Source organism: Bos mutus, chromosome 26, assembly GCF_027580195.1.
Source record: "Bos mutus isolate GX-2022 chromosome 26, NWIPB_WYAK_1.1, whole genome shotgun sequence".
Taxonomy (NCBI): Eukaryota; Metazoa; Chordata; class Mammalia; order Artiodactyla; family Bovidae; genus Bos; species Bos mutus.
The window spans coordinates 7,589,036-7,611,072 of NC_091642.1; the positions used below are offsets into that span (position 1 = coordinate 7,589,036).

Genomic DNA, 22,037 nt, shown 5'->3' on the forward strand with positions numbered 1-22,037 from the left:
ATGATGCTGGGACTACTAGGCAGCCATCTGCAAAAAGAGTAAAGTTGGATCTCTATCTCATACTACATACAAAACTCAAAATTATCAAAGAGCTAAATGTAAGAGCAAAAACTGTAAAATCTGTAGAAGAAATGCAAATCTTCTTGACCTTGGATTAGACAATGGCATAAGAGATAACACCAAAAGCATAAAAGACAAAAGAAAATAGATAAACTGGACATCAAAATTAAAATCTTTGTACTTCAAAGAACGCAGAGAAAAGTAAAGAGATAACCTATGGAATACGAGAAAGTATTTGCAAACCACTTGCAAATCATCTGACTTCTACCCAGAATATATAAAGAACTCTCACAATCCAACAATAAAAAGACAAATAATCCAATTGAAAAATGGGCAAAGGACTGTAATAAACATTTCTCTAAAGCTACACGAATGACCAATAAGCACGTGAAAACATACTCAATACCATCAGCCATTAGAGAAATGCAAGTAAAAACTAGGAGACACCACTTTACTCAGATGGCTATAATAAAAAAGACAACAAGTGTTAATGAGCATGTAGAGAAATGGAATCCTCATAATACACTGCTGGAAGAGAACAGTCACAAAATCCCTCAAAGGTTAAGCACTGAGACACCATATAACCCAGCAATTCCAATCCTAGGTATATACCCAAGAAAAATGAAAACTTACGTCCCCACAAAAGCTTGTACACAATGTTCATAGCAGCATATTTCATAAAAGCCAAAACACAGAAAAAAACTAAATGTCCCTCAAAGAACAGAAAAATATGAACAAAATGTGATATACACCCATATACGGAATATTCATTATGCAGCCATAAAAAGAATGAAGTACTAATATATGCTACAACATGGATAAACATTAAAACATCAAGCTAAGTGAACAAAGCCAGACGCAGAAAGTCATACCCAGAAAGTTCCAAAAAGCAAAACTTGAAATTTACACACACTGACAACTACTTACATAGCATTGTATTAAGCTTTATAAGTAATCTAGAGATGACTTAAAGTGTATAGAAGGATGTGCATAAACCTATGGATCTAAGCAAACCTTAAATATTTGGTTATTTCATATAAAGGAACTGGGTACCCCTGGATTTTGAAATCCGAGGGGGATCCTGGAACAAATCCCCCATGGATACTGAGGGACGACCATATTGTATGATTCCTTCATGGCAAATAAATGGGCAGAAAATGGAAAACAGTAACAGACTTTATTTTCTCGGGCTCTAAAATCACTGCAGATAGTGACTTCAGCCACCAAAGTAGAAGACCCTTGCTCCTTGGAAGAAAAGCCATGACAAACCTAGACAACGTATTAAAAATCAGAGACATCACTTTGCAGACAAAGGTCCGTATAGTCAAAGCTATGATTTTTCCAGTAGTCATTTATGATGTGAAAGTTGGCCCATAAAACGGCTGAGCACCAAAGATTGATGCTTTCAAACTGTGGTGCTGGAGAAGACTCTTGAGAGGACATCAAGGAGATCAAATGAGTCAATCCTAAAGGAAATCAACCCTGAATATTCACTGGAAGGAAGGACTGATGCTGATATTCCAATACTTCGGCCACCTGATACAACCGACTGGTTGCGAAAGACTGATGCTGGGAAAGACTGAGGGTAAGAAGAGAAGGGGACAAGAGTGGATGAGATGGTCAGATGGCATCATCGACTCAATGCACATGAGTTTGAGCAAACTCTTTGACAAGGAAACCTGGCATGCTGCAGTCCATGGGGTTCCAAAGAGTCGGACATGACTGAGTGACTGAACAACAACCAATTTACATAGAACAGGCAAATCCACATAGAAAGTAGATTTCCAGTTGCCAGGAACTGGGGCAAAGGGAGATGACTGCAAATAAGTACAGGGTCTCTTTGGAGGGTGAGAGAAATGTTCTGAATAGTGGTGATGGTTATATAACTTTGTGAATACACTAAAAACTAATGAAATGAATACTTTAAAAGGGTGAATTTTACATTATATGAACTAAACTTAGTTATATGAACTAAGTTTATTTAAGCTGTTTAATATTTTTAAATTTGGACCATTGTTGACATCTTTATTGAATTTGTTACAACACTGCCTGTTTTATGTTTTCGTTTTTTTGCCACTAGGCATGTAGGATCTTAGCTCCCTGACTAGGGATCGATCCTGGACCCCACGCACTGGAAAGCTAAGTCTTAACCTCTGGCCCACCAGGGAATACCCTAAGCTGATATTCCTTAAAATTAAGAAACACCTGGAGATGTGCAACTGATTTTCAACAATGCTTTTATCCATTTGAATAGTTTTTACTTATGTAAATTCAATCCACATAAAAATCTGACTTGCCAAACAATACAAAATAAAAAACCAAAATTCCGTTGTGTTGCTTGAGAGGGAGTGGGGCAGTCTGCCCTCAATAAATTAACTATAAAAATAAAGGAAATCAGTGTTTGTTTTCATTACTAAAAAGTTCATTAGGCACCTGAAAAATTATTAATTTTATGTTCCATTTACCTAACCAACCTCCATTTTAAAATCCAAACTAATGACTCCTGTCAAACCAAAATACCAGACAGCAAAGAATGCTTACTGATCCTGATTTCTCAAGTGGTGAAATTACTGATGTAATTCTATGAAAGTCCCTTTTACAAATGCAAGTAGCCTAAGTAAAAATGTTTAGTGTTTCTGCAAAGTTAACAGACTAATGTTAGCTTCAATTATGCTAAAAAGGTTTCCGAAGCTTAAAAAAAGTTTTTATGTAAACTAGTTTCTAAAAACCAATCAATTTTAAGGGGGAAAAAGGTATTTTGATGAACTGGAGGAAGAGCACAAGTTTCCATATAGATGCAATGGATAAATCAAGATGATTTACTGCTAGGAGACTCTGTATCCACAAACCGTCAGGCCTCCCACTCACACATACAACACAACAGGAACATACACACCTATTTTCCAACTGCATCAGCAACCACCCGTGTACCGCATAATTACACGTATTATCCTTGGTAAACAAAACTACTATGGACCAGTTTGTTTGTGTTTTTCTTCCAACAGTTGACAGGCAGCAGTGAATCACATTCTCCTGAGCCTCACCTGCCTCATGACCAGTGACACATGCAGCCAACAACTGAGGTTAAAGATGCAAACAGATGACAGATGAACTTCCCCTCCCAGGATGCTAAATGCTACCTGTACACTTCCCTGGTGGCTCAGTGGTGAAGAATCTGCCTGCAGTGCAGCTGACACAGGTTCAATCCCTGGATCGGGAAGATCCTCTGGAGAAGGAAACAGCAATCCACTCCAGTATTCTTGCCTGGGAAATCTCATGGACAGAGGGTCCTGGGAGGCCACAGTCCCTGGGGTCACAAAAAGTCGGACACGACTTACAACTAAACATCAACAACAATACAAATATGAAACGACCAACCCTTAATGTCACTGGTGCCAAATTCAAACCCAAGTAACCGACCCAGACTCAAAGATGAAATAAACCACGGACCTGTAGTACTTACTTTTATTTGAATAACACAATGATCATTATCAAAATGTTAAGCATCCTCTATAGAAAGAATTATGCTGATAATGTTGCTTAGTCTCTACACCGTGTCCAACTTTGTGTGACCCCATGGATTGTAGCCTGCCACCAGGCTCCTCTGTCCATGGGATTCTCCAAGCAAGAATACTGACATGGGCTGCCATTTCCTTCTCCAGGGGATTGTCCCAACTCAGGGATCGAACCTGCATCTCCTGCTTGGCAGGCAGATTTTTTTAAAAAAAAAAAAACCACTGAGCCACTTAGATACAAACATACTGGCAAAAAAAATTTTTTAGAGATTGTCATAGTTTCCAATGGACTGCAGCACGCCAGATTTCCCTGGCATGCTGCAGTCCATGGGGTCGCAAAGAGTCAGATACGACTGAACCAACAGTTTCCAGTATTTTCTCTCATATATCAAAGTTCCAGCAACTCCAATACTTAGAGAAGTACAAACTTCATATTCTAGAACATCTCTAAAACCAAAAACACTTTGTCAGACCATGTATCCATATTTTCAGAGCGTAATATATGGTGCACAGATGTAGGGCTTAGGGTTCATACCCAGTCCTCAAAGATCTTAAAAATCTAGTTAGGAAGTAAAATAAAAAGATAAATCGAAATCCAGGCCAGCATACTGTGAGGAGGAGGAAAAAAAAAAAAGATGAGGAAAACAGTCTCACACTGCGGAGGTGAGAATAGACCTCTTGGGGTTGAAGTAGTCAAGAAGGCTTCTCAAGGCCAGAATAAAGGGAATATCTATGAACACAAGAAGAAGAGGGTTTCAAACAGAAAGAAAAGCACAAAGAAAGGCCAAGAGGGACTTCAAAGGAACAACAAACAAGTTAGTTTGGCTGGAACTACAAGATTCACAAAGGGAAGAAATGAGAGTTAAGACTGAAGAATGGATCAGGGCCAGATTATAGAGAAACCTGAAAACCACGCCGAGGAGTTAAAACTTTACTTTGCATGTAACAGGGAGTGTCTGGAAGTTTTTATGTTGTGATGTGAGAAGGTGAATGTTAACATGTGCAAGATATTATTTACTCAAAGCATTAGTAAAGCACAAATACTCCAGGTGAAACACATCACCAGGAGAAAAACATATTCAAAGTCCAGGTACAAGAGCTTCTTTGGGGGGAAGGAGGGAAGTGAGCAGCAGTGCACAAATACTGACACTGACCCAAGTTAAACAAAAAGCTACAGAGGTCTACTTTTGCAATCCCCATTTGTTTAAAGTTTCCACCTATTATAAAAGCAAGCTAAGCACAAAAGCATACTCAACAGCTCTCACTGTATCAATTACACACAGGAGGCAATTTACAGCAAATACCCTACACCTGGGTCATGAGTTCCAAACCTATGCTAAGCCTCAGATTTTAAATGTAATATGCCAAAACCTTTATCAGCGCACAGAACTGAATCAAGGCCACAAGCTTTAAAATACACTACCGTGAAAGAGTTCATCATACCAACCCAAGCACATTCCAAAAGTAAATAAATGGGTGTCTCAATGCTCCCAAGCATTAATAAAAGGGCTTGAAACAACAACAGAAATAAAAATCCCTCATGACATTCAAACAGGATCCTCCCCAAAGATTTAAATATGCCATTACTGTCCTCTTAGTGCCACTAACAGCCCTACAAAAACAATGTTATGAAATTTTAGCATAAGAAGGTGACTGCATATCTTGTCAAGAGCTAAAAATCAAACAGGGAAGCAGAGTTCTAAATTTCTTTATAATTGCCTCATTGAATTAATAATACTAATAACCAGGAGGAGAGATCCAGCTTAATTTTTCACAAACGTAGATTAGATGATTTTCCTAAGGCCCCTAGCACAAGCCAAGATCAAAATTCCTCATGGTTTCCCCTGGCTTATGGTTTGAACACTGAGTCATCCGTGCTTGATCAAAACATGGGTACCCTTGAGGTCGCACAAGTGATAAAGTCAACTAAAAAAAGAGACCTCAGGAAAAAACCACTCATTATATAACGTTTCTAAGAGCGAAACATTTCTCTTCAACTGGATTCCTAACACATTTTTGTACATTAAATTTATTGACAACAACATAACAGATCATAGAGGGAACACACAGACCACAATACTTGGGTGGAAGGGGACGGCGTTTAACCTGATACAAGTCTACGGAGTTACGGAATCAATTGACTGAAATACCAAATTCTCTGCCAGAAGAATTTCCAAACACCGGGATTATCTCAAAGATAAATGGGGTCGGCTCAAACTTCCAGGCTGAACCTCAATTGCTGGCCCCTCGAGCTTAACATGCAAGTATTCATTATGGTCCTTTTGTCTGTGGAATGACCCCACACACCAAGCCACAGCCAAGGGAATAACAAGGTAAGTGTGCACGGAACCATCGTTTATTGCGAGCGAGAGGGCCAGACAATCTTTCAACTAGTTCCAGCTTCTCCCCTTCACCAGCCCCCCACCGCCCCTCAGCCCACCCCTGTCGGCCCCCACCTTTATTTTCTGAGAAAAAGGGAAACAACGGGAGGCCACCGCGAGAGGCGGAGAGGAAGCCGCCGGGGGGTGGGCTGAAATACAAGTTTGGGGGGACCGGTACCAACTTGTGGCGACGGACCCAAGTATTGAGGGCCCTATTGCAGACCAGCCCGTAGGTGGCAGGAAAAGAAGTTGGGGTGGGGGGAATGGAGGGGGGGGACGTAATCTGGCGGAAGAGAGGCGGCAGGGCAGGCAGCGCGTCCAGCCGCGGGGGACCGATGGTCCGTAAACAAGCCGGGCGGACCCACACCCTCCCACAGCCCCGGGCCTGTCCCCTCACTAGGAAAGCCCAAGATGGAAGCGCGGCGAGGCCAGCCCGTGCCCCGCTCCCCTCTCCTCGCCGGCGACGCTGCCCCGGGGGTGGGGTGGGGGAAGACACAGAGGGGGCGGCCCGGGAGACCCGGCGGCCAGGGTGCCGTGAGGGAGCGAGGGGCCGGCCAGGCCGCGCGGCGGGGCCGCCAGGGGCCTGAGGCAGGGCGCCCTCCCCGGGGGCCCCGGTTACCTGGCGGCAGCTCCTCCTCCAGCTCCTGCTCCTCCTCCCCGTCCGACGCTCGGCGCCCGGCAGCCGCGGCGGCGGCGGCGGCGGCGACTCCCCCCCGAGCAGCCCGCGGCGACGAGCCGAGCCCGGCCCCTCTCCGCCTCCCTCCGCGCCTCCGCCCGCCCCGCTGCTGCCGCCTCCGCCCTCTCCCCACAGTCAGGACATGGTCTCCGCGGACCCGCGCGCGGCTCCCGCTGCCGGAGGCGGGGGCAGAGGGGCGGAGAGCAGGCGCGGAGGCGGGGGGACGCCGAGGGGAGGGGGGAGCGAGGAGGGGAGGCTGCCTCGGACGCAGCGGGCTCCTAATGGCGGCGGTGAGAGGCCCCGGAGCCAAATAAACCCCGAGGGTAGCCGCACAACGTCAAGTCCGGACCCCACAGCTCGTCGCCCTGTCATTGGCCCCGAGGCCGCCAGCGGCGCAGCCAATGGGCGGCCGCCTCTTTCCAAGCGCGGGAGGCGGGCGGTAGAGGGCTGACGTCACGCAGGCGCCGGCCACGATTGTGAGGCAGCAGCGCGCGCCAGCCCCCCAAGCCCCGCCCACTTTGCGGCGGCCCGGGCTGCGGAATCTCGGCGACTTGAGGGGGACGCAGAGAGGCGACCGTGTGGGCTCCGGAGACGCAGACGGGGACGACCAGGAGGCGTTCTCTTGGCTGCTTAACTCCTCGTGTCTCCTCTGTGCTACTGACTCGTCAGAAGTCTTAAGTCAACCCCCACGTCTCACCAAGTGAACTGCTTAGTGACAATTATGCATCACTTTTTCTCAACACAGTTTCAGATTCTTGATAAGACACTAAAGAATATAAATGTTTCAGTTCAGTTCAGTTGAGTCGCTCAGTCGTGTCCGACTCTATGCGATTCTATGCGACTCCATGAATCGCAGCACGCCAGGCCTCCCTGTCCATCACCAACTCCCGGAGCTCACTCAAACTCGATAGTCAGTGATGCCATCCAGCCATTTCATCCTCTGTCGTCCCCTTCTCCTCCTGCCCCCAATCCCTCCCAGCATCAGAGTCTTTTCCAATGAGTCAACTCTTCGCATGAGGTGGCCAAAGTACTGGAGTTTCAGTTTTAGCATCATTCCTTCCAAAGAAATCCCAGGGCTGATCTCCTTCAGAATGGACTGGTTGGATCTCCTTGCACCACAGTTCAAAAGCATCAATTCTTCGGCGCTCGGCTTTCTTTATAGTCCAACTCTCATATCCATACATGACTACTGGAAAAACCATAGCCTTGACTAGACGAACCTTTGTTGGCAAAGTAATGTCTCTGCTTAAATGTTTGCTGCTGCTGCTAAGTCGCTTCAGTCGTGTCCGACTCTGTGCGACCCTATAGACGGCGGCCCACCAGGCTCCCCCGTCCCTGGGATTCTCCAGGCAAGAACACTGGAATGGGTTGCCATTTCCTTCTCCAATGCATGAAAGGGAAAAGTGAAAGTGAAGTCGCTCAGTCGTGTCCGACTCTTCACGACCCCATGGTCTGCAGCCTACCAGGTTCCTCTGTCCATGGGATTTTCCGGGAGTGGGGTGCCATTGCCTTCTCCAGCTTAAATGTTTAGGTTGAGGTAATTTAATTTTTATGTAGCTACTTTTTACCACGTCCATTTTTATTCCTGCTGCTGACTAAAAAAATGTAGTCATGCCTGAAAGGAGAGAGTTGTTTTATTTAGTGGGAATGTTTAGGACTCCGAGCCTGGAAGAGATCGTCTTAGTTCAGTCAGTTCAATTCAGTCGCTCAGTCGTGTCGGACTCTTTGCGGCCGCAGGGACTGCAGCACGCCAGGCTTCCCTGTCCATCACCAACTCCCGGAGCTTCCTCAAACTTATGTCCATTGAGTCAGTGATGCCATCCAACCAGCTCATCCTCTGTCGTCCCCTTCTCCTCCTGCCTTCAATATTTCCCAGCATCAGGGTCTTTGCTAATGAGTCAGCTCTTCGAATCAGATGGGAGTTTCAGCTTCAGCATCAGTCCTTCCAATGAATATTCAGGACTGATTTCCTTTAGGATGGACTGGTTGGATGTTCTTGCAGTCCAAGGGACTCTCAAGAGTCTTCTCTAACAGCACAGTTGAAAAGCATCAATTTTTCAACACTCAGTTTTCTTTATGGTTCAACTCTCACATCCATACATGACTATTGGAAAAACCATAGCTTTGACTAGACGGACCTTTGTTGGCAAAGTAATGTCTCTGCTTTTTAATATGCTGTCTAGGTGGGTCATAACTTTTCTTCTCAGTAACTCTGAAAAAACTGCTCCAAGGAGGCAGGGAGGAAGTCAGGCTATATACAAGTTTGCAACAAAGGGAGCAGGCAGTCTGAACATCAAAGATCAAGTACCAGGTTAAGGAATTCAGCGTTCTATGTACAGGAAGATGCCAGCCCCTGGGCTCCCTGACTTCATTCCTTTCTTGTGTACCTCAGCTGTTGGGGGCCAATCCTGTTTCCTTGTTCATCTTAGGGAGTGGCAGGTGGCTGCTTCTTGCATCCCCCCAGCTCCTCAGCAATCACTGTGGGGGTGGCAGTGTCTGCTGGATCTCAGTTTTGGGATCCCTCATTGAGGTTTGGAGGCCAGAAAATGCTGATGGCTGTGATAGTTCTTGTTGATTAACACGGCAGGAGATATTTTCATTTCACACTGCCTTCCAGGCAGCTATCCATTTATATTTGTGTATGTGTAAATTTATAGTGTATATTACTCAGATACATACATATATACATGATGAGAAGGCATGGAGTTATATGCCAGTTACGTCTCAAAATTTTAAAAAAGTCCTAGAGAATTTGCTTTTTGCTCTCTTCTACTACTTCCTAGCTCTAGTTTGGGGGAAACCTGATTTTCTAATGCCTGCCTTTTCTATAAGTGGTAAGGACCCCACGTTCTGAAGAGAATATGTTATATGGTGATGTTTTGTATATTTCTGTCTTTCTTTCTCTTTTTTTTTACTCTTGTTGTTCAGTCACTAAGTTGTGTCCGGCTCTGCAGCCCCACCCACTGCAGCACACCAGGCTTTCCTGTCGTTCACTCTCCTGGAATTGGCTCAAACTCATGTCCATTGAGTCGGTGATGCCATCCAACCATCTCATCCTCTGTCGCCCCTTTCTCCCCCGACCTCAATCTTTCCCAGCATAAGGGTCTTTTCCAGTGAGGAGGCTCTTCTTGTCAGATGGCCAGAGTATTGGAGATTCAGCTTCAGTATCAGTCCTTCCAATGAACGTTCACAGTTGATTTCCTTTAGGATTGACTGGCTTGATCTCCTTGATGTACAAGGGACTCTCAAGAGTGTTTTCCAGCACCACAGTTCTAAAGCATCAATTCTTTGGTGCTCAGCCTTCTTTATGGTCCAACTCTCTCATCTGTACATGACTACTGGAAAAACCATAGCTTTGACTCTACGGATCTTTATTGGCAAAGTGATGTCTCTGCTTTTGTAATACACTGTCTAGATTTGTCATAGCTTTTCCTCTTTTACTGTAAATGTAGTCAAATAGCCTAAGTCATTTAGTCATTTACTAAAACCCCATGAGTATATCATATTTTTCTGGCTGGAAAAGTGAAAGTCTCTCAGTCGTGTCCACCTCTTTACAATCCCATGGACTATACAGTCCATGGAATTCTCCAGACCAGAATACTGGAGTGGGTAGCCTTTCCCTTCTCCAGGGGATCTGCCCAACCCAGGGATCAAAGCCAGATCTCCCTCATTTGCTTTTCTCAATGAGACTTCACCTTATACTTTCATACTTCAAATTTTATTTGAAGAATTTGAATGGACCATTAAAACACAGCAAGTCTTTAAAAGTTGTAAACCTCTTTAAAAGTTACCAGTTGGGGAAATATAGCACTGTCAAAGCGTTTAATAATAGCATTTCTATTGGAGTTCTCAGCTTCAATAGAAAGAATTTATTAGTCAGAGTTTGATCGGATTTTTAAAACTTGGGTGGAAACCTCATTTAGTAAAACTATGCCTGATATTCTCAGTCTCTCTTTGCAGAAATATGCAAAGGTTGCATGTGCAGCTTCACTATGGCCACTGAAGAGAAATACCTTATATAACTGCTTCTCATCAACTGCCTCTTACCTAATCATTGGTATGTTATATAAACCATTCCTGTAATTTCGAGATTTTCAATAACCACCATCTTCCCAAAGCAACATTTTTGCTCAAGTACTCATCAATAAATTGAGCTTAAACTCCAAGTCATTTTCCTACGAAACTTAACACACATTCTCCAACATATATTGAGCACAATTGAAGTTAAAATTAAACCACGGTATTATGAAAGATCACATGGTTCCACCAACATTGCACTTTGAAAATATTTCAGAGCCTCTGAGAACCTCCAGCTTGCCCTGCCTGAATCTCCACTACAAGTTCCCAAGAACCACAGGATCAGGTGTTTTTGTTTAGTTTGAGTTGTAATTCATTTTATTAAGGAAAAAGGCTATTGTTTGAGTAAGCTTATTAACTCTTAATACAGTTTAGCAAACAAAGTCCATGTGCCGAGGAATAACAAGCACACCAAGATGAGTAAGACACGGTCTGTGTTTGAGGAAACTACAGCATAGGAACGAGGACAAGACAAAAATAACCATAATTATGATAGGCGGTAGATGTGCTAAGTAAATTCAAATAAAAATCATCTTGTAATTGAGAGGAAGAGCAACTCCAAAAATGACTCTATGTTGAAGCAGAAAAGGCATCTGATACCAAGCCAGGGGTTCTCAGCCCCAGCTACACATGAGGATCTTTTCAGAACACGCATATCTGGGGACCACCCAGAGCTACTGACGCCATCCCCAGCTGGAGAGCTTGCTCTGGCTATGTGTCAAACGTACTTCCCAGGTGAATATCATGTGCAGCCAAATATTGCTATTGTACCAGCCCCACCGTGTGCAGATGTGGAAGCTAATGCCTAGAGGTTTTAAGTGACTTACCAAAAGCCAGACCATCTAAGTCTAAAATTAGAACGTAAAGCTCTTGATTCCCCAGTCAAATCTCCTTCCCGTTGCACCACATGCGAGTAAAAAGGATGTCAGCAAAGGCAGCAGACAGCACTGTCACAAAGACAGTGTTTGGCACAGAGATTGAATTATCATTCTCCTTACATATATTTCTGAGAACTATTTCATTTGGGAATTTTAAAAATCCTTTTTAAAAAAAAAAAAAAGTTCTTTATCTTAGAACCTTTTTACTAAAGTGTAGGGAGGGACATTATAGTTTTGCTGACAACTAGCTTGTTTGGAGTTTTATTTCAGGTGTTTTTCAAACTATCTACAGAAGATATGGCTTCCCTGGTGGCTCAGTCAGCAAAGAATCTGCCTACAATGCAGGAGACTGGGGTTCCATCCCTGGGTTGGGAAGATCCCCTAGAGAAGGAAATGGCCATCCACTCCAGTATTCTTGCCTGGGAAATCCCATGGACAGAGGAGCCTGGTGGGCTACAGTCCATGGTGTCACAAGAGTCAGACAGGAATTAGTGACTAAACCACCACCACAGAAGATAAAATTCTGTTTAATTTCCAGTGAAGGAATTGCTGTGGAGGTCTTGAATGCGAAACCATAGCTCTGTACTCAATTCCTTTACTAGTAGAAAGCCATGGAAAGGTTTGGAGCAGGCAGGTGCCAGTTTTTAGAAGTGAACCCGAAATAGCTGTGAGACCAACCAATGTAGAACCAGAAACAGGGACAGAGAAACCAATAAAGAGTCAAAGACCTAAAACCTGTGGGAATGGAAAGGAGGGGGCATCCATGAAATAGGGTGACCGTAGAATGTTCCAGATTTGCCAGCCTTTGAATCTGGAGTAGACGAAAGAATCGAAAGTCAGGGATAAAACTCAGGAGAGGAACTAGATAAGAGGTGATAGTGACCGCTGGACCGGGTGTGTTGAGATGCTAGGCTCAGAAGGAAATGTGCAACGCAAGGGAAATGTTGAAAACATGATAGACTGGACCTGGAGATAGACATTAGGCAGTTATCTGTGCAGAAGTTACCACTGAAGCCGAAAGGAGCAGGGAAGAAAGAGAGAAACTCCCAAAGGAAGAGAAAAAGATGGGTCAGAAAGACAGGCGATGAAGAGTTGTTCTGGAAGCTCGGGGGTGGCAAGCCTCAAGAACACGAAGACAAACAGCCAGATTCCGCAGACTTAGGAGTTAGAACAGAGGAAAGGTCACTGGATTTGACAAACAAGAGCCTCAGTGACCTTCCAGAGAACAATACTCAGTAGGATGGTGGGGACAGAAGCCAGATTTCAAAAGCTACAGACATGTGTGGGCCTTGAAGCAGCGAGTATACACCAGTCTAAGATGTTTGGCAATGAGGGGAAGGCAGGGGATAAAAGAACAGACACAGGGAGGAACAAGAATGATGGAAAGGTTTTGTTAACTTTTACATATTTTTTTGTTTCGTTGTTGTTTTGGCCACGCCACGTGGCACATGGGATCTTAGTTCCCCAACCGGGGATCGAACTGGCACCCGCTGAAGTAGAAGCACAGAGTCCTAACCACCGGAACACAGGGAAGTCCCCTTTTGCTTTTGTTGGTTTCTTGGCCGCCTCAAGTCGTCTTACTTGTGGCCCTCAGGCTCAGCAGTTGTGATGCTCAAGCCTAGTTGCCCCACCGTATGTTGGATCTTAGTCGCCCAGCCCGGGATCAAACCCATGTCCCCTGCATTGCAAGGCAGATTCTCAACCACGGGACCACCAGGGAAGTCCCACATAATTTTTTTTTTTAATGAGCAAATCTGAACACTTTTCAAGCAGAGGAGACAGAATTGTGGGGTGGGAAGCAGGGGAAGGATGAAAATCCAGGAGGAAGATAACCCAGAGCAGACTGATGTTTCTTAGCTAGGGGATGGGGAGGGAGCAATTTCCTTCCCACAGACAAGATGAAAGGAAGATGTGAGATATACAGTTGCAGAGAAATTCGGATGGGAGAACTGGGGATGGTCATACTTCATACCCTTTCTCCTCCTGGGGAAGGTCACCAGCTGAGGACTGGGCTGGGAGCTGGAGGAGAACAGAGGGACTTTGGGACAATGGTTGTGGGGAAGCAAACCAAGGAGAGAGAAATAGAAAAGCAAAAGGAATCACGTTTTCCAAAACGGTTTATCTGCCCAGAGTCAGGCCTAGAACAGGGGTGGGGGTGAGGGGGAAGACAGCAGAGACAACTAGAGGTGGGCCTTTCCAAATGTGGGACATGAAAGGCACTTTGTTGAAGGAGATGACAAGAGGATCAACTTGTTCAAGGATTGTGGGGGGATGCTGTGCTCTTTTGAAGCAAGTTGTCCAAAATTGGTGAGCTTCCCTCCAAAGAAGTGTTAGAAACTTCAATCGTTACAAGAACAAAATCTCAGCTGTATTGCAGAAAATGTCAGTTCTATAAACTGCAAAATGTCTTCTACTTACTGTACCTGTTATACGTGATCCCTCAGTGGAAAATCCCTTTTGCAGTAGAAAACGTAAGATCATAACGTTGCCCGATCCATTCTCATGCCATAAATGCCACTGCTTTGTGGAATATACGCTCCCCCTGTGACCTCCGCCCCAGATGCCAACCCAACTGCAAACCTGCCTGGGAAAAATCTCTCATGAAACCACAGAGTATGGGTGTTAAGGCATGAGACAGCATACAGCCTGCTTGACTCTTCCAGATCCTGGCCTGTGCTAGGATGAGTCTGGTCAGATCTGTAGGAATTTATGCTCACAGTAACAAGTTCACCCTACATCTAGATTAAGACATTGTCATAAAACTTCAGCTACTAGATATCCCTATAAAGTGGGCTTCCCAGGTGGCGCTAGTGGTAAAGGATCCACCTGCCAATGCAGGAGCTGCAAGAGATGCGAGTTTGATCCCTGGGTTAGGAAGATCCCCTGAAGGAGGGCATGGCAACTCACTCTGGTGTTCTTGCCTGGAGAATCCCATGGACAGAGGAACTTGGCGGGTTACAGTCCTTGGGGTCTCAGAGTGGGACATGAGTGAGCAACTCAGCAGGCATGCACACATCCCTATAAAGTAGACACTGAATTATAAGAGAATTGTTGAAATTGTATGGAGTCTGTTTAGGAAGTCTGGAGACATTGACTACCTGAAACAATTTCGTCTGTTATTCTCTGGACCAAGACAAGGTTTGTAAGAGGCAACAATATGAGGTTGAAAGAACGTGGACTTTGGAGCCATGCAGACCTGAGTTTAAATTCTGCTCAACCTGGAGAGTCCCTTGGACAGCAAGGAGATCAAACCAGTCAATCCTAAAGGAAGTCAACCTTGAATATTCATTGGAAGGACCGATGCTAAAGCTGAAACTCCAGTACTTTGGCCACCTGATATGAAGAGCCAACTCATTGGAAAAGACCCTGAAGTGGAAAGATTGAAGGCAGGAGGAGGAGGTGGCGACTGAGGATGAGGTAGTTGGATGGCATCATCGACTCAATGGACATGAGTTTGAGCAGACTCTGGGAGATGGTGAAGGACAGGGAAGCCTGACGTGCGGCAGTCCATAGGGTTGCAAAGAGTGGGACATGACTGAGCAACTGAACACAGCTGCCACTTAGCCAGCCTCTGAGTGCCAGTTTCCTCGTCTGAGAAACATAGGGTAAAATTTCTCTGGCAGTTAACTGAAGATGCACTGAGATAAGAGGGGACTTGTCCTGGCATAATCATAAATGATTAAAAAATCATAAATTTTTTTTAGAAAATACATCTTTGTTTCTACTAACCTTTAATTGAAATGTAGCATTTACATCAGTTATCAACATAGTCAACAAACCACAGAAGTACTAACAGACCTGGTGACTTTGCCAATAATAGAAATCACAACACATTACAGTCATTCAGTTCAATTCAATACAGTTCAGTCACTCGGTCATGTCCAACTTTTTGTGACCCCATGGACTGCAGCACGCCAGGCTTCCCTGTCCATAACCAACTCCCAGAGCTTGCTCAAACTCATGTCCGTCAAATTGGTGATGCCATCCAGCCATCTCATCCTCTGTCGTCCCCTTTTCCTCCTGCCTTCAATCTTTTCCAGCATCAGGGTCTTTTCCAATGAGTCAGTTCTTGGCATCAGATGGCCAGAGCAATGGACCTTCAGCTTCAACCTCAGCCCTTCAAATGAATATTCAGGACTGATTTCCTTTAGGATTGACTGGTTTGATCTTCTTGCAGTCCAAGGGACTCTCAAGAGTCCTCCAACACCACAGCTCAAAAACATCATTTCATCTGTGCTCAGCTTTCTTTATAGTGCAAGTCTCACATCCATCCATGACTCCTGGAAAAACCATAGCTTTCACTAGACGGACCTTGACTAGATGCACCTTGACTAGACAGACCTTTACAGTAGCTATCTCAAAACATGGCTTATCCTCATCATGACTACAAAAATCATGGTGGCTGCTAGACCTGCCACTAACTTGTCTAATGTGTTATTTTGAAAGTACTTAAATGAATATTGTGTGCTCAGATTTACAGATTTTAAAATATTTGAGGCCTATATTTCAATATAATTGGTCTCCTTATAATCTCATTTATTTTATGCACTTGAAAAATTATTCCAAAGCGACCATGACACACACACACGAGATTGAGACCCTAATCTAACTAGTGGAGAGTTGCGTTTGGTTTGTTTCTCAGGACAAAAGGACTAACGTCATGTAAAATAATCCGATTACTAAGGTTGCAATACAGAGCACAGGGTAGCAAGCAATGCAGCTCCCTTGGAAAGGAGGATTGAGAAGTACAGGGTGTGTTTGCAAGTAGATATGATTAGCTGAGCAAGTAAAAAAGAGAAAAAGTGGCAGGAGAAGGTGGGAAAGATAGGAGACTCTGCAAGGGATAGGATGTGTCTCAGTTAGGAAACCCTTGAAAAGTGAAAAGCAGATCTGATACCCAGTCACCCTCAAAGATGCTTTAAGCCTCATCCCATGTGAACAACATCAAAGGGGATATTTACTCCATTTATTGTTTCTATAAACAAATTTCTTCCCATTTTTGTGCTGACAAACTGACACGTCCACCACCTCCATCACACACACACACACACACACACACACACACACACAAACTCTCACACACAGGCCAAAAAGCATTCTGATCTAGAATCTAATCCTTTACTACATGTCTTATATCATGATCATGGAATTGAAAATATTCTGCCATTTTGCCAAACGCTAAAATGATAAATAACCTACAAAGTTAGGAATGCCACAATACTTTTCATTCCTTTCCTTCCAATCATTTCAGAGACTACATAGTCTAAAAATATTTCAAAATATTTGAAAGCACTCATGATGTCATTCAAGTATTTCACAAGTTAATTAGGATGATTCATTCAAATGATTTCATTTGCTTCAAAAACAGTATGTAAATTCAAACTGTGGACCAAAGAGAGTAATCCTTGTGGCAGCTTCAGACCTGAGATGAAACCATTACGTTCACAATATTTTATTACCTACAATGTGGAAGATTTATAGTAGCTATAAATTTAAAATATGCAGGTGAAATGTGAAGAGGGGGCTGATCAGACAGAAACATTGTTTTATGGCCAACATCAAATTATTTGGTTGTTCCACATAAGGAGTAAAGCATGAATTATGTAATTAATGAACTCATTGACTGCCAGGATTCATACATTATCTGGAGCTTGAACAGAAGGTATCATCTCTGTATTTTATATATTTTGACTATTTGATTCTAATGTATGTACTAATGAATCCTGAGCACTTCCAATAGCCCTTGGTACATACAGGTGCTCAAGAACTATGTATTGAATGAATTAGCTTTCTTGATTTTTATACTTCAGGATCTTTTCAACCATCATTATTCTACGTCAATAACCTAACACATGTAAATTTTGTACAGGAACTTAGAATAGTCTGATACTTTCTTTCGTTTCTTTTTCTTTTAGTTTGTAATTTATATATCTTGTGAAGAATTTTAAATGTCAAGTGTTATAAATGAATGCTGATGAAAATCATATCTAACACTTACATTAACTTTTGCATTTAGCAGTCTTTAAAAAGAAAATAAGATGTATCTTCTGAAATTTTTCCAAGACTTGACAGGCTTCGGAACCACAGATACCTTGAAATTACAAGAGAAAATCCTCTGATGTTTTGTACTTTTCTGGAGATATGGTCTGCAGTTTTCATCAATTCTCTAAAGGCATTCCTCACCCACAAAAGGTTAAAGACCACTGTTTTAGACTATACTTTTTAGTCAGCAACAATAATTTGAGATTTTAGAATTCACTAATTTTCAAAGCATTTTACTATCCACTGTCTCATTGTATTCTTATCAGTTCTGTCAAGTAAGTATTATCTCCAATGATTGAAGAGAAGACCAAGGGACAAGAAGTTACAGGACTCACTTTTTTGGAATTAAAGCACAGGCTCTCAATGTCAATATTGTAACCCAGTGACCTAGCCTTTTCCATCTATCTAGCTGGGACCAAGAAAACACACAACTTTCAGATGTTTCTATAAAAGATGTCTGGAGTAAGCCTAAATACCAAGGCCTTCTCTACTCTTAAGACTTGTTTTTTCAGAAGTAGTCATTGATAACAGAATTTATTGGAAGATCACAACTTACTGGCCTCACCACACATAATCCATCCCCATTATAGGCTTCCCTGGTAGCTCAGCTGGTAAAGAATCTTCCTGCAATGCAGGAGACCCCGGTTCAATTCCTGCATTGGGAAGATCCGCTGGAGAAGGGAAAGACTACCCACTCCAGTATTCTGGCCTGGAGAATTCCATGGACTGTAGTCCAAGGAGTGCGCAAACAGCTGGACACAACTGAGCAACTTTCACTTCACATCCCAATTATGGGGGAAAAGGAAAATAGCATAAGTAACCAGCTTGAAGCCAAAGCTGATGGCTTTGGCTTCCGTGATGAACCTGAAAAAAAAAAACGTGCTCAAAACAAGTGAATTTCTCACCCAACCTTTTAGGACAGATGATTAGCATCAGCTTCCGAGCACTTTAAGAGCTTTGCCTGAGTTCTCTTGAAGTGTTAGGGTCAGCACGCTGGAGGCTGATGGCGTGGGGAAGCACGCAGGTCAGGCAGTTAGCAGGAGTCCATGCCCCCTGCAGCACTGGTGGGTACAGGAAAGAAGGTGCTGCCAGGGTTAGGGCACACTCAGTACCACATTCATCTGACCCTGGGCTACAGTGCTAAGACCACTACTTGCCACGCCTCCAGAAGCTCTAGCAAGATGTCAGCAGCCTGGCTTGAGAACTGGGTGAATTGTACAACTACCTTGCAGATGGCAAATCCTTCCTCTTTTACACTGTCCGAGAATGTAAACAACTTACAACTCTAGGAGTGAAAAACAGCAAGGAGAGCTTAACAGGTCCTGACTCTTTCATCATGAAATTCTATTCATGATGAAAACGTTTCCAAAAAGAAGTCAGAGGGAAAATAATCAGTCTCCCAATAGAGGCTGTCATAAGAAGACTCGCATGTTGGTGTCCCAGGCAGAAATACACAGCACACACAAAGGGGAATACTGCAATTCTTTACACAGGTGTGGGCAGAAGAAAACCAACAAGGATGGTGAAACAACCCTGAGCTGGCAATAATGGGGAGTCATTACCAAATCCTGGAGACAGAGGAGTTATTGTAGGGAGGGCCACCTGGCAGGAGCTGGGGAACAAGCCAGAGGAAATATCCTGACCCCTCTGTCTCCCTGCAGTCTCTGCCAGGACCTCCCATTGGCCAAACCAAATGGGTGACCATAAGGCGAGGGAGCCGTGGAAGTAGTCCCTACAGGTTAGTCTGCCCCAGGGGCACAGGACCAGGGAGAACAGTTCTGCAGGGACAAATGGAGGCTCTCCAGCCAACAGAAACTCCAGCATAACCAAAATAAAAGAATGCATTTAAAAAATGGAAGCAACAAATTTGCCATTTTGAATCCCTTTGAAAGCAAAGACTATTCCACCCAACAACAATGTATTTTGAGAAAACTTGAATTTTCCTTTTTCTACAACAGCATGTTTGTATGCCAAGAAGAAAGAATTATACTCATCCATTCTGTAGAACTCAGAAAAGATGGATGTCAGTGGTGGTACAGAAACATTCCAGTGAAATAATGAAGCATCATCAAGAAAAGACTCCCTAAAGTGAGAGGAAAGAAGTTTAAGTCCATGAATGGATAGGTTATCTCTTTCACAGTATATCTTTGGAATGAAATGATTTATTACAAAAGGGAAGATTTCTAGACTAGATTTAATGCCAGTCATCCTCATATGTCAAACAATTGACTATATTTCCACTTATATCCAGCTGGAGGATATGAGAGACTTCCTTTATGGCTTCATCATATGGTACAGTTTTGAGCCTGCAGGATTTCCATCACTGAGACCAGGATTAGAGACAAGGAACCTTTTATATTATTAAGTAGGAAAAAATTATGTTAAGCTAGCTCTAATACAGAGATAAATATATTTTAATAAAGCAGAGAGATTCACAAATGACATGTAGCTTTGTGTTAACACAATATTCCTGAAAGCTTCTCTAATTATAAAGGAAAACCCGTCTCGAATAAAACATTAGCAGTTTAATCCCTAGGTCGCCATGCACAAAGGAAAAACTGACATTGCAGCGGCCTGGAGTCACTGGAACTGGAGCATAACGTTTTTCTTGTGTTGCTGTGCTGGCAGACAATGTCTGTCACTATTAGAAAGAAAGAAAATGAATCTTCAAGAGGAAGGTGTACTCTCACTCAAGAGCTCAGAAAATAGACCTCCTTTTTTTTTTTTAAACAAAAACACATTAGCTTTCCATCAGAAAGCCACTCATACTCTATAAAAACTGCCTGAGTTGATATTGCATTGTGGCATGGGTCAACAATAGAAAGATGCTTTCTTTCCTGGCAATTATTTTCAACAGAAAAAGAAAATTTAAGATGTCCATTTGGAAATGTTTTCTTCAGAGTGTAGAACTTAAACTGATACCTTGACAATCAACCCAGTACTATTATTTCCATTCTCAAATGAAAGTTTTAAAAAATTATTTTCTGCTATAAAGCACAACAGTGAAATCTTTCATTTGGCTCCTCACCTGTGCAATTCCAAAGCAGCTGAAATGGAAGACTACTGAAATAAACGCACCAAAATAATAAAGATGACAGAATCTAATTCTCCACTGGAGTTGTCCATTTGATTTTTTAAAAGTTAGGATGAGAACACCTCAAAATGTAGCTTTTCAAGGCCCTAGGGTATTGATTTATTTTCCTGAGATTCACAGCTATCATTAACTTCAAAAGAAAATGAAGCTGGTGAGTATGGCAGAACATACTAGAAACTCTCCCCAACATCTATTCCTCTGTCCCTCCCAAGGAACAAAATGTCAGTTTCTACTGAAACCGTTACCCAGGTCAATGCCTTTACTGATTTCCCAAGTCTCCATGATAGGAGGCTGTGGCCATGTGACTAAGTTCCAGCCCGTAATCTAATAATGTTATTTATGTATTTGGTTGTTGTTCAGTCACTCAGTCGTGTCTGACTCCTTGCAGCCTCATGGACTGCAGCTTGTCAGGCTTCTCTGTCCTTCACCATCTCTTGGAATTTGCTCAGATTCATGTCGGTGATGCCATTCAATCATCTCATCCTCTGTCACCCTCTTCTCCTCCTGCCCTCAACCTTTACCAGGATCCGGGTCTTTTTCCAGTGAGTCAGGTGGCCAGAGTATTGAAGCTTCAGCTTCAGCATCAGTCCTTTCAGTTCACATTATGTGTGTGTGGGTTGTGAGGGATTTTATGGAAATTTTTTTAAAAGGCAGGGAATGGGTCATTCTGCTTACCTATCTTCCTTCCTAGGGTATGGATGTGATGGCTGGAGCTCCTGTGGCCATCCTGAACCATTAGGTGATTTTGAGGATGGTAGAGCAGAAGGTTGGGAGCCTGAAGCCCAATGATACAGCCTGGAGCCATTGCACAGGCTATGCATGATCTGGCTTTCCCCAGACATTTTATTCACGGGAAAGATATATCTGTCTTATATAAGCCACTGTTATTTGGGGATTTTCTTTATGTTTTTATTGCTTAACATTCTGCCTTGCTTTTGTGAGAAGAAACCCTATTGAGGAACCAAAAGGATGAAGGGGGAAAGGATCATTGCAGAAAGTGTTTCATCCTTGGGAGATGCCAAAGATAACTTTCCTGAGTCTCTAAAAATATGACAATCAATGAAGTATCTGCTTCAAAGAAAACTGAATTCATAAACATTACAGGGGAAAAAAAAGTTTCTAACCAGCATATTTTTAATATGACATTTCCAATCTTTAAGATGACTTTTACCAAAATTGAATGTTATGTAGAACAAATTTTGACCGAAAAGATGGTTAGCACAGTACTCACAAATCCTGAGGACCTTGATCAGCCCTTAGGTAGTATTTACAAGGAGAATACAGGATAAACGACAAGTGTGTCCCTCGTCTCTC

At 43.2% G+C, this 22,037-nt stretch overlaps 1 protein-coding gene across 3 annotated transcripts in view; it reads right to left on the reverse strand.

The window, feature by feature from the left end:
• Nucleotides 1–6,949, reverse strand: part of ZRANB1 (zinc finger RANBP2-type containing 1) — a 73,663-nt gene extending 66,714 nt beyond the window's left edge. For all 3 annotated transcript variants that reach the window (XM_070363546.1, XM_070363544.1, XM_070363545.1), the window contains exon 1: nt 6,576–6,949. The gene's annotated coding sequence lies outside the window, so the exon portion shown is untranslated. The remainder of the gene's footprint in view (nt 1–6,575) is intronic.
• Nucleotides 6,950–22,037: the final 15,088 nt, after the last annotated feature.